The sequence below is a fragment of the Palaemon carinicauda genome, chromosome 4, assembly GCF_036898095.1.
Source record: "Palaemon carinicauda isolate YSFRI2023 chromosome 4, ASM3689809v2, whole genome shotgun sequence".
Classification (NCBI taxonomy): domain Eukaryota; kingdom Metazoa; phylum Arthropoda; class Malacostraca; order Decapoda; family Palaemonidae; genus Palaemon; species Palaemon carinicauda.
Genome location: NC_090728.1, coordinates 84,745,219 through 84,762,718, shown reverse-complemented (window position 1 = coordinate 84,762,718; position 17,500 = coordinate 84,745,219). Strand labels below are relative to the sequence as shown.

Here is a 17,500-nt window from a genome sequence, read left to right as displayed (position 1 = left end):
ATTTTGTGGGGAGGTAAAAGTGTCAAATACCAAAGTGGGAATGGAAGGGAGAAGGAAGGGTATTGTGGTTGTAACTCGGCGGTGAAATTATGAATTCGTTTAATTGTGATTTTTATGTAATTTATGCAACACTACAGTATCCTCAAACCGAAAATATTAAGGAAACCTGAATCTTGAAAAAAAAAAAAAAAAAAAAAAAAGTTTCTATACGGACTTGCATCATCGACCTATGGTGTAAGTCTGTATAGAAAGGGTCTGCTATATTTTTGTAAAGGTTTAGATTCTTGCGTATTATGTAAAATATGTAATTTATACACATGCTAAATTAATCAGTGTTGTACACGCACATATGCATATGTGTTTGTTCCAACATCTTAGCTGATGTCTCTCTCGTATACCTTTCTAAATTAGGAAACTTTTCCGAGCTAAAAGGGCACCCCACGAGTCGATGCAAATCTACCTCATTAAAAAAAAATGACTATATGCCATTTGCAATTCTTAAGTTGTTAAGGCATTCCCTATTAATGTTAATGCCTAAATTTTCCTTATCTAAATTTTGAAAAGCTTCTAGGTATGCTGTTAATAATCTAGGGGAGATGGTGTCTCCTTGTCTAACTCCCTTCTCAATCAGATTTTCTCACTATTTTCATGTAGTTTTAGGATGTCTGTACCTCCAGTATAGATATCTTCAACTTTTCTAACATGAGATTCTTCTATTCCTTATCTTTGAAGGGCTTTCATTACTGCTGAAGTTCTGACCGAATAGAAAGCTTTCTTATAGTCTATAAATACCATGCATAGTGGTTTGTCATATTCTGTTGATTTTTCCATTAGCTGGTTAAGTACTTGGATATTGTCAGTTGTTGAATGTCCACTTCTAAAGCCTGCCTGCTCTATTGGTTGATTAAAATCTAGCAGTCTTTCTATCCGGCCTAATATGATATTTGTAAATATTTTATATATTACGGAGATTAATCTTCGTGGGCGGTAATTTTTCAGGTCTCTGTGTCTCCCTTTTTGTGAATTAGTATAATGATAATGTTTTCTAAGCTGTAGGCATAGAGCATTCTTAAAGATATTCTTAAGTAAAGTTCAGCAAGTTTTAGCACTATGAAATCTCCCCCATCTATTGTGAAATTAATTGTTAGGCCATCTTCTCCTGCTGCTTTGCCTCTTTTCATGCTTTTTTATTTTTTATTTATTTTTTTCTCCTACTGTTACTTTTGGTACGTGCTCCATATCGTACTGATTTAAATTTGATAAATTGGTTACATTCGTATATGTGCTTATTGTAAATGTGTTTTATTTGGCGTTGAAGTATACCGGAGTTCCTGCTCAGAAACTGGAAGAGCTAATGAAAGTATATTTCGAACATATTCTTCTCTTAATTCTCTTAATTTCGTAAAACTTCCAATAACTCCTCTTTTGCTCTTCATGTTGCTCCTTTTCATTTTAACATTAGATATGTTTCCAGTAGGTTGAAAAAAGCATGTATAGAATTATCCATTTCTTTTACACTTTATCTCTCTCTCTCTCTCTCTCTCTCTCTCTCTCTCTCTCTCTCTCTCTCTCTCTCTCTCTCTCTCTGTATATATATATATATATATATATATATATATATATATATATATATATATATATATATATATATATATATATATTCTTACAAAGCTGGTCTTCATGAGAGTAGAATATTTTCTTCATGTATTTTATTTGTGCATTTAAGAGATGTCAGGTGAGTTCCACTTACATAGGATTAAGTAATGCATGTAAATTACATGAGACATTTATCATTATTTTAGTTGGATTTTCATTCAGTTCCGTATATGGAAATTTACGTCATTTTAAAGAGCTAAATTTTCATTTCACGTAGTTTTGGTTACAAAGTCTTATGTAAGCTTTTTAAAAAGTATGTTGTATGACACACGCTAGGGATTACACTATGTTTCCACGAGGTTGGAAAATGCATAAAAATTCTTGACTAAAGTTTATTCTATTTTTTTTAGTTACGAGAGGGGATGGGCGGAGTTAGCTGAGAGAGTTGCCTCGCAAGCAACGTTAGTACCCTATTTCAAAATGCCAAATTGGCAACATTGATGTCGCTAGACCATGCCCCCATGCTTCCAGTAGGCCGAACTGGAAAGTTCTGGAAATAATTAAGTTAATATATAAGGACCTAGTAATGCATAGGAGCAGAAGAGATCCAGCCTATCCCTTCGAGAGAGCCAATGTCTGCCAGCCCTCTCTCCAGCCACTACATAACTCCTCTCAAACGTGAATAGTGTTTTTCTCTTAAACATGAATAGTTATTTTTCTCCAACATATACCGTGTATAGTGTTGTTCAAACATTGGTGATATTATTGTGTGCCTAAGTTAAAAGTGTATTGTGTTAATGTAAATACATTTTATATTATAATTTTTTGTAACTGGCCCTGTAAGATTAGGTTAAGCAGAGAAGGGTATTTATTTTGTTTACCTGTTCGGTGATCTTGTGTGAGCCAAAGGACATAACAGTAACAGTTAAGTTTATGTAAGTGTGAGTTAGATTTCTTTGCTATAGTCCTAAAGTGTCGAAATTAAATACTTTAATAAATTAATTTCTGGTGAAACAAGTGATTGTATATTTTCATATTGAGTGTCATTTTGTCTTAGTTTAAGATCTAGTTCAGATTTAATATTTCAATTGATTTATTTTGGTGTCAGTATTTTGGGAATTTGTTTTTCTTTTATAGAATATATTTATTTTTGCAAAGTGTGTATTATTTTGATCACCAATACTTTTCTCAGTACTTTGCTCGTATTCCCTAACTAAGAACCGCAGCAAGTGGTTGATTTAAGAATAGTTCCCTTTAAATAAAGAAGTAATCAACCATTTTTGTTTTTAGCGTAAAGAGCTCTTTAGATATTCAGTGTTCATATATATTGCCATCTGGGAGTTGCGAATTATTCTCAGAGCTCTTTGGTTTTTCTATTGTGTATCAAATTATGTAATATAAAGCAGGTGAGCTTAGGAGCTCGGGAATTTATGCAATTCGCTAGTCGTAACAATATATGCAAATATATATGTATATATATATATATATATATATATATATATATATATATATATATATATATATATATATATATAGATATATATATGTACATTATTACGACAGGTGAATTACATAAATTTTAATTACGACTGGTGAATTACATAAATTCCTGAGCTCCAAAACTCATCTGTTTTATTTTACATAAATCTAATACACTTGAAAAATATCCGAGCTCTGAGAATATTACGCAACTCCCAGATGGCAATATATATGAACACTGAATATCCAACGGTCCCTTTACTTTCCACTCAAAACAAAACTGTTTGATTACTTTATGTGATCTATTCTAAAACCAACCTCTTAGTTTGGTTCATAGTCCGGGGATATGAGCAAAGCACTGAGAAAAAATATTGGTGATTGAAATAATACACACTTTACAAAAATAAATATATTCTATAAAAATTAACAGTAATTCAAATGAATTAACACCAAAAATAAATCACTTGAAATTTAAATCTAAACTAGACCTGAGACTTATAACAACACTTCAGAAAATGATACACAAACTTGTTTTGCTAGAAAATTGATTTAAGAAATATTTCATTTTGACAATTAACTAAAAGAGTTAACACTTAACACTCAAAATTTACATTTACATAACTGTTACACTTACGTCTTTTGGTTTGCACAAAGTTAGAGAAAGGTTAAGCAAATTTTTTAATGCACTACACTGTTTAACCTAAATCTTCCAGGGCCAATTACAAAGATTTATGTTATAAAATGTACTTACATTAACACACTAGACTTTTAACTAATCACCCAATAATATCACCTACATTTGAGCAACACTATACACGATACACATTCGAGAGAAATCACTAATCTCGTATGAGAGGAAAACACTATGCACACTTGAGAGGAAAGAGGGCTGGCAGACGTTGTCTCTTTCAAAGAGATAAGCTGGATCTCTTCTGCTGCTTATGCATTACTAGGTCCTATATATATTAACTTCATTAATTCCTGAACCTTCCAGTTCGGCCTACTGGAAGCGTGGGGCATGGTTTAGTGGCGTAAGGTTGCCAACTTAGTAATTTGAAGAAGGGGTAGTAACATCGCTTGGGAGGCAACTCTCTCTCAGCTAACTCTGCCCACCTTCCTCTCGTAACATTTAAAAAAAGAATAAACTTAATTTAGAATTTTCATGTTTTTTCTAACCACATGGGAACATAAAAATGATGAACTCCCTTGGACTCACACCTCGTGTGTGTCATACAAAATACCTACAAGTTATATAAAACTTCGTAACACACCTATGTGAAATAAAAAGCTATTTTTTTTTAAATAACGTAAATTTATATATACGAAACTGAATGAAAATATATCTAAAGGAATGACGAAAGTCTTGTGTGATTTACATACATTACTTATTCTTACCTGAGTGGAACCACAGTGGTGGAACACACCTTACGAGCTGGCTATACATCTCTTAAATACACAAATGAAATACATGAACAAAATATTCTATTTTCATGAAGACCAGCTTAGTAAGAAGATATATATATATATATATATATATATATATATATATATATATATATATATATATATATATATATACAGACTCGTGTTCATATGGCTTACATTTGCAAGGCTGCGCATTTACAGTTTTCTGTTCTCATTCTAATCTATTTTAGTATACTTTTCATGATTGAAAATGCCATTTCTATAGTCATCTGTTAGTAGCCTACATATTGCGTAAGTCAGTGTTATTAGGCAATACTTTCGTTTCTATTGTTTGCCAAATAATCGTCAAGGTTTAATAGAAGTGCATTCTGAGATTCATAAGGTAGGCTACCGATATATGTAAAATATCAGTACCTGTTGAATGCACAAAAGTAACTGTAATTATACAAAAGAAAAAAAAAGGAGTTTTTGACTCCTCGAAAAGACAATGATTGATTCAATGGGAACGAGAAACATTATCTGCGTATGAAACTAACGAAGATGATCTGTTTCCAGTTCCCCAGAGTGTTGCTGTGGACGTGTTTCGGAAGGGAGGGAGGCTGAAGGATAAGCTTTGAGCATTCCCTTACCAGCCTCGGGGTAGATCTGAGAGTGGATAGGGAGAGAGAGAGAGAGAGAGAGAGAGAGAGAGAGGCAGCTCAGTGTGAGAGGAGAGGAAGACAGGACAGCCAAACTCTGCTGGGTTGTGTAGCGACGAGGAGACGGAGCAAGTTGTGTGCTGGCAGTTTTTCTTGACCTAGACCGTGGATCTCTTCTACCTTTGCTAAATAACTTATCAATTGTGTTTCTTGGTGGATCTTGCATTCTCCTCTTTTAAACTGAATTTAATAATCTGCGGTCTCTCAACTCTTTTTTTGTTTTCCCATGTAGATTTAGTTGCATTGCAAAAGTTATTAGCCGGTGCTAAACAGCTCTGCTCTAAACTGAAAATATTTACTCTTCATTTTTGAAGGAGGGATTTATGTTATATGAATACCAGTTGCCGTAAATGAAATAAAACCAGACCAACTTTACTGTTCAATCAAAAAAGACGTGAGCATATGATTTTCCCATTATTCACTATTTTGATGTCTAGATGATAATATTATATAGTAACTAATAGATTAAAAAATTAAGATTATGAGTTCCTAGCCAAGCATATCACAATTACTTTGATAAAATTCACTGCTTCCCGTATATTATTTTCTCTAATTCTACTTACTCTTTTATTGCTTATTTTCTCGTAATTCTTTTCGGCTTTTGATATCAGATTTTTTCTCTCTCTATCAAAAAAACAGAAGTTTCTGTTTAAGAGACGGTCAGCGTCAACAAAGTATATTACTTATCCAACAAATGCATCATTTAGGCTATATGAGTCTTTCCCATTCCTGAATTTTATCAATTTCTTCTTAAATTTCACTTTGAAAAAGGAAAGGCATAAAATAACGTGCAAGATTGTTACCATAAGCAATAGTAATTAAATACAATACTGAAGTGTTTATTATAAAGCGTGGACTCAGCATTTGCGGACGCCAGCCCAGCTGCACAGAAACCATTGTAGAATAAGGTACGTTGCACTGTCAATTTACTAGACTTCTTGTTTTTTTTTTTTTTTTTTTTTTTTTTCAGGAGAACCACTTTATCAATGTATTATTGATTGATTTACTAACTTGAACTGAAGGTCGCTTTCCTTTTTCTGTCATGTGAATACGTATTAGTCATTTCTTACTCTGATTTTGTGAATTATTTGTCCAACGATAAGTCAAGCTATTGCTTTCGATTACTTTTATCAGCGGCAAATTATTAATTTGTTCAAAAATGGTAGACTTATCCTAAATAGTGTACTTAATGGATTTACTGTTATATTTTACCATTTTTGAAATACACATCCCCTCAATCATTTAAAAGGAAATCTAAGAAGTTAAAATTTCCTTGTGAGGCAAAGCAAACATCTTTCTACCAGCCGTCTGACTTTCATCATTTTATCAATAATTTAGTAATCTCTAGAAGAAAAGAGAAAGTTTTCAAATGACTCAAAATCCCGTGCACTATGAAACTAAAGTTATGAACTTAATATGGGATTGTTGTTTCCACTGAATACGATTCCTCCCGCTCTCCCAGTGCACATGCTCTTCCTAATGATAGGCTGTTCGTGTGAGGAAGGTCTGAGATTTGATTGTACACAATTTGTACCCAAACATTTTGTCCTTTAGGCCTTTGGTAGTTTTCTCAAATGTACAGTAATGCAACACTTTTAGACAAATGCAAAGTTCCTAGCTCACTCCCACTTTATACCCAGATATATATAGTCTATAAGTATTATATTCTAGTGTGTGCGACCCGTCAAAAATAAAGGCTAAATTTGTAAATAGATATGCTTAAACACAGATTCAATCCTTCCCACCCCCTCCCCGTTTCCTAACTACAACACAATAGTTTCGGCAATTTGATTTCGAGTGTACCTCTCGGGGTACCCCCTCTCACAAGGGTATGACTACTCCCTCTCCTCGTACCCAAGAGACGGGGGTAGACCGAATAGCTATACGTCTGACATTGCTGTTGAGCGTGGCAGGTTATATATATATATATATATATATATATATATATATATATATATATATATATATATAGATAAATAGATAAATATATATATACACACACATATATATATATATATCTATATATATTTATATATATGTATATATATATGTATATATATATATATATATATATATATATATATATCTATATATATTTATATATATATGTATATATATATGTATATATATATTTATATATATATATATATATATATATATATATATATCGATATGTATATATATATATATATATATATATATATATATATATATATATATATATATAGGGCCAGGCACCTTGCTCATTATTATTATTATTATTATTATTATTATTATTATTATTATTTTTATTATTATTATCATTATTATTATTGTTATTATTATATATACACACACACATATATATATATGTATATATATATACAGTATATATATATATATATATATATATATATATATATATATATATATATATATATATATATATATATATATATACGTTTTGTCCTAACTGGAAGAGGTGATGACAGAGGGGTCTAGTATCCTGCCTTTTTTTTTTAGCAATTATCTAGGGATGAAGTTGGTAACCCTAAACGCAGGGGTGGCCAACCTTTCGTTTCCCATGCACCAATTTTTTTCACTTCTAATTCAGATGCGCCACATCCCTTAAGTATGGCAATATTTGTCATTTATATATATATATATATATATATACACAAATATATATATATACACACACACACACACACACACACACATATATATATATATATATATATATATATATATATATATATATATATATATATATATATATGTGTGTGTGTGTGTGTGGACAGATGTAGCAGTTGTAATGGAAAGGATTTAAAATAAATACAAAGTAAACTGTATTGACACTTTGAATTTGTATTTATAATATTCATTAGTTATTTCTGAAAGTACTATTAAAAATATATGGACATATTTAGCAGTTTAAAAAAAAAAAAGTAATTTCACATGCAGGAAAACTAAACATAACTAGGTTAAAGAGACTTTTGCTTTGCTTTGCTTTCACCAAATCTGTAATATTAGGGGTTAAATTAGTAACCGAGAGCAAGACGGGTCAGATTTGAATCGGATAGTCGCGACCTCAGTTTGTTCTTGATCGTTTTCATGGATGAAAAAGCTTGCTGGCATCTGTATGTTATTTCAAAGCGACAGGTATAACTTTGGGCAAATTTTCTCAGTTCTGGAAAATGTTCACCTGGTAATGATCGCCAAAAATTAAGCCTTTCAGATGCACTTGGGAGTGAGGGCAGTTCATTAAATTTACTCTTCAGTACTGAATTTGCTCTTTGATCAATAAGTTCCATCTGTATATTAATAGGCATCTTCAGAATGTTATTTTCAGTAAGTGAAAAGGGAATTATAAATGCAAGCATGCAATCTTTTTCAGCAAAATCACTAAAACGACTATCAATCTTCAGCACATTCACTTTGTTCCTTTAAATGGGGAAATTCGCTCAACTCCTTGTTTTCTAGCTGAGAGATAAACAGTTTTAACTTCATTTTGAATGCACTGATATTTACTAAACTAGGAAACAATTTATCTTTGCCCTGCAGTTTTGAATTTAGGTAATTGAGATGACTGGTAATGTCAACTAAAACTGCTAAATCAAATATCCACTTTTCATCACACAGCAGATTCGTCCAAGGCTAATGAAAAGAAAGAGCATGCATGGACACGGTCCTTCAGGTGCTCAGATACATCACGAGAAAGTTCCTTAATGCGTCTTGTAATTGCCTGCTTTGAAAGAGCTATTTCGTTTACCTTTCTTTCAATACTTTTATAGCCAACATATTTTGCAAATTTTGGGAGACAGGGTTTAACAATATCTTCACCATCAGAGAAAGGCTTATGTTTTTTAGCCAACACAAAAGCAATTTCGTAGGATGCTTCGAGCATTGCCAGACTTTCACAACCTCTCTTAACAAGGAGATTTAACCTCTTTATCATATCCTCTTTTTTCTTGACCACATATTCTTTCCGTAACACAGAGCCAGGCACTAACTTTTGTTTTTCTTCTATTTCAACTTTGTGTTTCTTATAGTGCCTGCTAAGATCGTGTCTTCTGTTATCTGAGAGAGTGCTTTCACAAACAATACGCATTGGTTTTCCTGAAGGACTCGCAATGGATAAAAATTCATTTTCCCACAGTTCATTATACTGACATTTGCTATCACTTTCTGCTTTTCTTTTCCTCATGTTCTTTTTCACTGTGATGGGCAAACCACCTACCAAAAAAAAAAAGGTTAAACTTATTGAATGTTCAAAAAGAGATGATTTCTTCATAAATCATCGAATCGAGAACAAATAATTTTGTTGAGAAACAGAGAGGGGGGGGGGGGGGGGGAAACTTCATGAAAATATAATGATTATTATTATTATTATCGCCACAAACTGAGCAGAAAAGGCTCATATACAATACATAAAAAAATAGACATGATGATATACTAACGATGACGCCTAAAGTGCTTGAAAATATATGGTTCATCAGATAAAACAATATTTGTAAGTTTCGAAAATGCAAAAGTTCAGTTATTCACATACCCTGAATTATGAGTCCATCGGGATAACACTCTAAGCGTCAACTCTAAACTGGCTCGTAATTTTTTGTATTTTTCCACATGGCAATCAGTGCTATTGCTTGACGATTCAACGCCAGAAAAGTATAATGCATGCGCATTTATGTACAAATGTCGCGGTTATTAACTGCAGTATATTTGAAATATACATTTTTAAGCAACAATTGAATGCTGTTTGAGTGTTCAAGCAACATTTTAGGGTAATTCAGTTCAGGTATATAATGATGACGCATTATTGTTTAAAGAAAGTGACTAATAGATGCACACGGAACAATAAAATCAAATGAAAATTATTTCTGTTTTAGATTAGAACAAATCTCTGTAAAGCTTACTTCTAGCTATAAGTTACTTAAATTCTCATTGTATTTTTTTTCTGAAAATCAGTATTATCATTATTAATATTATTTTTTCTTTTATTTATGAGCAGGCATGTTTTTTTTTTCTATTAACTCTGGGGTTTAGTGCGCCACTCATAATCGTGCCATGCGCCACTGTTGGCGCATGCGCCATAGGTTGGCCACCCCTGCGGCCTAAAGCAATTTTCTCCACCCCAGCCGATGTTACTACCTACATGGTTGGCTGAGAGTGATCCACAGACCTACCAAAAAGGAAGCATTGTCCAGGAAACTCCCACGACATTTCATACTTCATATATCTTCATCAGCAGAACTTTAAATACCCCAATGCACATTTTCTATATTTGCTTATATATTTGGACTCATTACCCCGTTCTAGATATTAATGTTTAAGATGGTTATCAACATTTGCTTTGCTTCAAGATAATTCTAATGATTCCTGTCTGTGTGTGAAACAGTAAAGAAAAAGGAAAAAGGAAAGGGAATTGGGAAGATTAATGATATTTTTAAAAGAGCCATAGAGGGCAATAATGCAGCCTACGTGGGCTATATTATATTAAAAAATGTATCCCAACCATGATTCATGCTTAATAAAGAAAAGTCTGCACTCAGTCCAAAAGACCCAACTTGATGTGTCGTAAACTACCGCAACTGTATTATGCATCCTTACTCAGTCGGGAGTTGGACCTTGGTCCTTTAACACTATCCTGGGTTCCACTCTTTTGGAAGGTCCACTTCACCCGATCATATGCAATTCCAGATCAAAGTATTTCCTGTGTTCCAACATGATATTGCCACGATCTACAAGTAACCTTCATTACAACCACTTGTTCCACACTGTCTATGCAATGTTTTTCTACTTTCTATTCCTCTCTCCTGTCATTTAATAACTATGCATTCCATTCTTTCCTACGAACAGATTATCTCAAAGTACTGTGATCAATCCTTTCTCTTCTACATTTCTTCATGGTTGTTATTCTTTTAGATTATTCTTCCACTCTACATGGTTCAAGAGCATGTAAGTCGAACCATCTTTATACTTTTCCTCTCATCCATATGAATTACGAACAACATTCTTCCCTATAGTGTGTATATATATATATATATATATATATATATATATATATATATATATATATATATATATATATATATATATATATATATGTATATATATATATATATATATATATATATATATATATATATATATATAATGTATATATATATATATATATGTATATATATATATATATATATATATATATATATATATATATATATATATATATATATATATATATATTAGGTATGATTCAAATAAAAAACTATCGATTAGGTCACCTAGTGGGTCAGGGAGTTCATTGAAACCCATTTGGTATAGAAGAAAATGGTCTCATAAGATACATCCTAAAATGCAGATTTTGGTGGTATTGGTATTATTGATAGCGACCTTGCCTTTTACTTGAAGATACTAAGGTTCGATCTCAATCTCGAGTAGATATATATATATATATATATATATATATATATATATATATATATATGTATATATATATATGTATGTGTGTTTATATATATTTATATATATGCATATATATACATATATATATATATATATATATATATATATATATATATATATATATATATATATATATATATGTGTGTGTGTGTGTGTGTGTGTTTATATATATTTATATATATACGTGTGTATATATAATATATATATATATATATATATACATATGTATATATATATATATATATATATATATATAATGTGTGTGTGTGTGTGTGTATATATATATATCTTTGGCAGCATCTATAACGTTTCCAACGCTTAGAGAGGGCTAAAATTGCTGCCAGATATTTGATCAGATAGCCTCTATAACGTTTGCAATGGTTCTAGAATGGTAAAATCAATGCTATATTCTTGCTCAGACATAATCTACAACGTTTACAACGCTTCTAAAGCGGCAAAATCACTTCTAGATCTTTGGTCAGACATCATCTATAACTTTTACAACACTTTCGGAAGGCTAGAATTACTACCAGATCTTTGCTCGCACAGCATCTCTGATGTTTACAACACTTCCAGATGGGTAAAACCCCTGCTACATCTTTGTTCAGAAAGGCTCTTTAACGTTTACAACGCTTTTGGTAAAGGTAAAATCACTTCTAGATTATTGCTCAGACAGCATCTATAGCGTTTACAACGCTCCCAGAAGGCTAAAATCACTGCCAGATCTTTGCCAAGACAGCCTCTATAACGTTCGCAATGCTTCAAAAAGGCTAAAATTACTGATATATCTATGTTCCATAAGGCACTATATGAGTTGGAATACCCAGGCCAAATATGGCTGAGGACCATAAAGCGTGAATTAGGTGATAATGAATGGAGAAGAATTGATTTAAAAGCTCAAGATAGAGACAAGTGACAAAATCTAATTGAGGTTTTTTGCATCAATAGGCATAATGCTAAAATTTCGTCCAGATCTTTGGTAGCATCTATAACGTTTCCAACGTTTTCAGAGGGATAAAATTACTGCCATATCTTTGTTCAGACAGCCTGTATAATGTTTACAACGCTTCCAGAAAGGTAAAATCATTTCTATAACCATGCTCAGACATCATCTATAAGTTTCACAACGCTTCTAGAGAGGTAAAATCACAGCTAGCTCTTTGCTCAGTGAGTATCTGTAACATTTACAACGCTTCTGGAAGGCTAGAATTACTGCCCGATCTTTGCTCAGACAGTATTTAAAACGTTTACAATGCTTCCAGAAAGGTAAAATCACTGTTAGATAATTGCTCAAACAGCATCTATAACGTTTACAACACTTCCAGATAGGTAAAATCACTGCCAGATCTTTGCCAAGGCAGCCTCTACAACGTTTATAATGATTCCAGAAGGCTAAAATTACTAACATATCTTTGTTCCACAAGGCACTGGAAGAGTTGGAAGACCCAGGCCTATATGAAGTAGAAAAAGATGAATTTAGAAGTATTGATTCAAAACCTCAAGATATGTACGACTGGTGAAATCCAACTGAGGTCTTTCACGTTAATAGGCGTAAGAGATGATAATATATATATATATATATATATATATATATATATATATATATATATATATTTATATATATATATATATATGTATATATACATATATATATATATATATATATATATATATATATATATATATATATATATATATATATATATATGTATATATATATATATATAAACATACATATACATATATACATCATATGTGTGCAGTGTCATTATAGATTAATAGAATATATCATATACGAGCACAGGTTTGATAAATTACAATGAAACAGCCTCTGTACCCCTACGAGCTATAGGGTTAGTGGTCTACAGGTCTCATTGGCTGTTTACATGCAGTATATTTCTTAGGTCAAGTTCGATCGTAGAGTTTCATCCATATGCCCAACTAGATTTAAAGTGGTAACAGCCTTTGTTACAAATAAAATGGGCGTAAAGTTAGAATCTTACTTGCACATGGCCAGTTACAAAATTTCTAAGAGAATTTTTTATGAAATACTAACTATATTTACAAAAACCTGTCACACCAAATCTTTGAGATTTCACAATCACTAAACACTTATAAAAAATACACTGATCTTGTGCGAGAGGCGTGTGAGAGAGAGGCGATCAATGGCTTATGACTTAAGACTGGCATTCTCTATCTGCTGGTAAGCATCCCTGGGGACGCATATATATGAGCTTAGTAACTTCTAGATTATTCTAGGTCAGAGATCTAGAAGCTTGGGGGATGGCTTAATGGAGTAAGGTTGCCAAGGATTAAATTCCCGTACGTATACCAACACCCCAGCGAGATAACTCTCTCTGAGCTAGCTCCACCCACCTCCGTTCTCAAGCATTAAAAAAAAAGAGATAAAATCTAACAGTGGGGTTTTCGAGAACCATCCAAAACACGTGGAAAATATAAGAATTGAGTATTTTCTCGCCTTATGAAAACATAAAAAAATTACATACATCCTTCTTTATACCTCGTAGGGTCCTAAACAAATACGTGAAATAAGTAGTTAATTCTTACAAATAACCGAAATTTACATATACTGACTTGAATGAAGAATACAATTAAATGAACGACTAAAGTCCCACGTAATTTACATAGAAAACTTAAAATTAAAAGAGAGGAACTCACCTTATGACCTGGCTCTTCACCTCTTAAATGCAAATATGAAATACGTAAATAAATTATTTATTCTACGCTAGACCAGCTTCGTATATATATATATATATATATATATATATATATATATATATATATATATATATATATATATGTGTGTGTGTGTGTGTGTGTGTGTGTGTATGTGTGTGCGTGTGTGTGTATGTTGAATGAAATTGGTGTGCAAGAGAGAGAGAGAAAGAGAGAGAGAGAGAGAGAGAGAGAGAGAGAGAGAGAGAGAGAGAGAGAGAGAGAGAGACTATGTCTTGGTAGTTTAAAATCTTCCATAATGTTTGATACATAAATGGTAAATAACAATTAATTTGTAGTCACTGTGCTTTAATAAGTCTACTTTGCTTACATGGCAAATTTTACAGTTCATAGTATTTCGAACTTTGAATAATATTGTTCTATGAGAAAGAGCTTGGTGCATGCCATTATTGTCTCTAAAACTATAGGTTCAGGTGAACCCTTCCGTTTAGCTTTATTTTCCACCCAAAACTACATCAACTAGCGAAGTATCCCAAGCCAGGTTCTATGTTAACATGTTTAGATGATTATTTTCCTATCGAAATTTTTCACGTTTAATTTTGTTTTTGTTTGATATATGGCGTCCATAAAACTTCATGTAAAAGAACAATAGTCTTTCATACGCTCATCATTCCCTCCCCCCCTCCCCCCACATCAATGATCACTTGCTATGACGCTTCTCTACATTTTGTGCAATTCTTCACTTGCTGCTCGAGTTTTTTTTAAACACATCATAGGTAATAGTTGCATAAAATAGCAGCAGCTTCTAAGTTATTTTGCGAGGCATTTGCGCAGTGGCTTGGGTGTATGCTTACTTTGTGCATTATATCTTCAGATGATTGACTGTGTCCTTTGAGGCACCATTTTAATTGTTTGTGGTTCCTTATCTTGGCTCTACATATGGACGGCCAAAAGTGTCGTCACCTCTACTCTGGATGTAGTCGGAAGCTTACAGGTTCCCATTCTTAAAGTGTGTTTATGCTGATTATTAGTCTTTGTATTTCCCATTTATTGATTTTGGTTAAATCAAAGTAGCCTTGTGCCATCATGAGCTACTACTCCTTGAGTAGCCCTTTGAATTGATAACTGCTTTGATTTCCTTTGTTTTGTAATTTCTTATTAATAGCTGTACCGTTCTATTGTTTGACCAAATAATCTAGCCTAAACAGTAAATAGAATTGAAAGTGGCTCATAACTATGAAATTTTTAATTACCAGGTATCATACTCACACCTTAATATGGAAGTAATGAAATTCTTAAACAAAGGGTTAGATAAGATCGTTTTATATCATGCTTTCAAAATTATTATTATTATTATTATTATTATTATTATTATTATTATTATTATTATTATTATTATTATTATTATTATTATTATTTGTGCATAAGGTTATCTTTTAAATGGGTTTTAAGTTAAGATATCGGTTGAGAAGCGACTTGATTTTCCCTTTCGGGCTCAATCCCCGGTGTCCAAGTGACTCTAGATACATTATGCCATGAAATTGGGGATTGACACTTGCTTCTGGGTCTCAAAATCATGTTAGCCAAAAAATGTAAGAGTTCAAAGTTAAATTGTCAATCCTTTAAACACCATCCCCGCACCAAATGAATTTTGCTATGACATTATGTTACCATAGGAATTCCACTTACCTCTAACAAAAACTTACGCCGTTGATTTTTACCCCACGTGAAGTTTTTACAAAACTAAGTTGCTTTTAACTATCCATGATATGTTTCTGAAAGTCTTTCCTAATATGTGTTCCATTTTGTTAAATATTTTCTTTTTCTTTCAGGGTAGATATAACATTGAATGCTTAAAATGTCTACACACCTCTCTGGTAGAAGAATGATCTTATCCCCTGCTCTGTTTCAAGGCCGATATTACTGAATTATAAGTTGATAACGCTTTGATTCCACACAGATGAAGGATGTAACTTTATGATTTTTTTTTTTTTTCAAAAAGTTGGATGATTTCCCTTAAAACAATTACGAAATATCTTATAAAGGTGGATCTCTTTTAACGACATTTCCCATCTCTCCTCTTTCGCTTTCTCTCTCTCTCTCTTTTTTTTTTATTTCTTGTAGGTTTTCATGTTGTTTTTGTTTTCATTATACATGTATTTTGATTTTGTGAATTTCTGTACATGTTTTTCCCTTATGTCTTCTAATTAATGAATTGATTTACAGAATGTGGGTGACCAGTTGACCCAATTTTCTGCTTATCTATATTTATATAACAATGTGGAATTCTGAAAGGCTGTGAATGTGTTTTAGGTTGTCTCTCCGATGCCAAACTTTGCCAGGGATTTATTCTCTCTCGAAAAAAAAAATTATCTTTCCTTGGATTCATTTGTTTGTGTTCTCATAATCTACCTCAGTATTCTCATATAATTATGTTCTCTTAAGCTTTACTTCCTCTTTTCGTCTTTGTTCTCCTATCCATGTTGCTCTTTTTCTCTCTTACTGTTATTCCAATCATTATTCTTTCCATAACTCTTTGATTTGTAATTAGCTTATGTTCTAAGGCTTTGGTAAGGCTCGAAGTTTCTGATGCTTAAGTTAAAACTGGTAAGACCATCTCATTAAATACTTTTCTTTTCAAAGAAAGTATAGCATTTTGCTTCCCTTAACCTCATTTTGTTTTCTAAAAGCTCTCCATCCAATGCTTAGCGTTCTTTTGATTTTAGTCCCGTGTCTTGGGGAAACATCTACTGTCTGTACAAAGTATGTATATTCACTAACTCTAAATGTTTGTCCATAATTTATTTGTTGCGTCTCTGCTTTCATTGAACATTATCTTACTTTTATTGATATTGCTTTCCAGTCCTTCATTTCTACTTTCTCTATTTAAATCTTCTATCATCTTTCGCATTTTCTACCATGATTCACTAAATGCAATTATTTCATCTGCAAATCTTAAGTTCTTAAGATATTCCCCATCGATATTAATTCACACATTTTTTCAATCTAAATTTTTTAAAACTTCTTCTAACCATGCTGTGAATACTTTAGGAGAGATGGGGTCTCCCTTTTTAACTCCTTTTTCTATCAGAATTTTCTCACTATCTTTGTGTAGTTTTAGAATTGTTGCACTTTCTGAATAGATATCATCAAGTATT

At 32.1% G+C, this 17,500-nt stretch overlaps 1 protein-coding gene across 5 annotated transcripts in view; it reads left to right on the top strand.

Moving 5' to 3' along the window:
- Nucleotides 1–5,149: 5,149 nt before the first annotated feature.
- tsl (torso-like) overlaps nt 5,150–17,500 on the top strand; it is a 144,199-nt gene continuing 131,848 nt past the window's right edge. Inside the window, exons 1-2 of one of the 5 annotated variants that reach the window (XM_068372411.1) lie at nt 5,150–5,592; nt 6,049–6,106. The gene's annotated coding sequence lies outside the window, so the exon portion shown is untranslated. Of the gene's footprint in view, nt 5,593–5,648; nt 6,107–17,500 lie in introns of those variants that run through there. The other 4 variants (XM_068372409.1, XM_068372410.1, XM_068372413.1 and 1 more) reach the window with 4 other exon arrangements.